The sequence below is a fragment of the Bombus impatiens genome, unplaced genomic scaffold (genome assembly GCF_000188095.3).
Source record: "Bombus impatiens unplaced genomic scaffold, BIMP_2.2 scf_0136, whole genome shotgun sequence".
In the NCBI taxonomy this organism is placed as follows: domain Eukaryota; kingdom Metazoa; phylum Arthropoda; class Insecta; order Hymenoptera; family Apidae; genus Bombus; species Bombus impatiens.
In genome coordinates this window covers 1,323,912-1,325,198 of record NT_176555.1, presented here as the reverse complement: position 1 = coordinate 1,325,198, position 1,287 = coordinate 1,323,912, and positions in this window count along the sequence as shown.

Sequence of the window (1,287 nt, the reverse complement as noted above, 5' to 3'; positions counted from 1 at the left end):
TGTTGAACGTGTCGCGAGGCTCCGCGGGTGCGCGGAAACCTTCCGTAACGTGCGCGCCACAGCGGTTAACCGTCCCCGACGCGACCGGATACGCCTTGCCTCGTTTCGTTTCCTCCCGATGAATATGCACGCGTCCTCCAGAAGGGAAACCCAGCGACGTATTGCGATGATTTAACGCGTGCGCCGCGCGTGCCTGGCAAACGACAGAACAGCGCCTAGCAACCTGTTTCGGTGGGTCGTCTTTCGAGTTTTCGACGAGTTTATCGAAACGTTGACATTTCATTGTAATTTCGGAGAATACGTCAACGCGTTAAAACAACGCACGAAAGACAAGAAAGATATGAAATAACGGAGCAGCGACAAATAGCGAAACGAGAGAACGCGAGACTAAAGAAAAGAAAGCTGTCTGTCTCTCGCGGAAGACGAGGTCGTGCTTGAAATTTGCCCCGGTGAAACGTGGCAAAAGAGCGGCCAGTTGGGTCGCGAATATCGCCGGGATAGTAATATTAATAATAAGAATAACAACGTGCAACGAGGACCATATCGATAACCCCGTGCAGAGCGGTCGGACATTACCATAAATTTGAATGTCCACGCGTCCCTCTTCGCCTCTCTATTCTCTACCTTTTCTCGTTGTACCATTTGGTCCCTAGCATCGAACACGACCGGTGTTCTTTCTTCGCGGAGGCTCGTCTTCCACGTGGTTGAATCGTCTGCCTGCGACTGCAACCCCTTTTACGGCTTGCTTTATGGCAAAGACTCAATTTGGCCCTGGCTGTTGGTGCCCGTTCCCGGTGACTAATATACCGGGATGCACCGCGTGGGGTGCAACCGTGATGCATCGTTCGCGGTGTTCCACGTTCGTGCTAGCCCCCTTCCCTTTCCCCTCCCGTGGGAGATCGTTCGTCCGTTGCGCCTTCAACCTTACCACGCTCTCCTCGACTCGTTGCCATTGAATTTTTGGCAAATTTCACTGCACGGTAAATTGTCCGTGGAAAATAAATTTTAAAGGTTTTAGACGTTGGATGAATTACGCGGTAGGAAGGTTTAACATTGTTTACAGGGATAAAGCGGTATACGCAGGCACGGGAGGTCTTAATCGATCTCCTATCTGATCGTAAATGTCGCGTTGCATTGGAGCAAAGTGTCGCTTATGAAATTAGTTTGATATGCTTGTTAGAGCAACGTTTCTATGTAGATCGTGACGGAGATAGTGTACGGCTATGTTCAACTTGCGTGCCTCATTCGAAAGGATTTAATGAGCCGGTAATGACATCGGAATGGCTA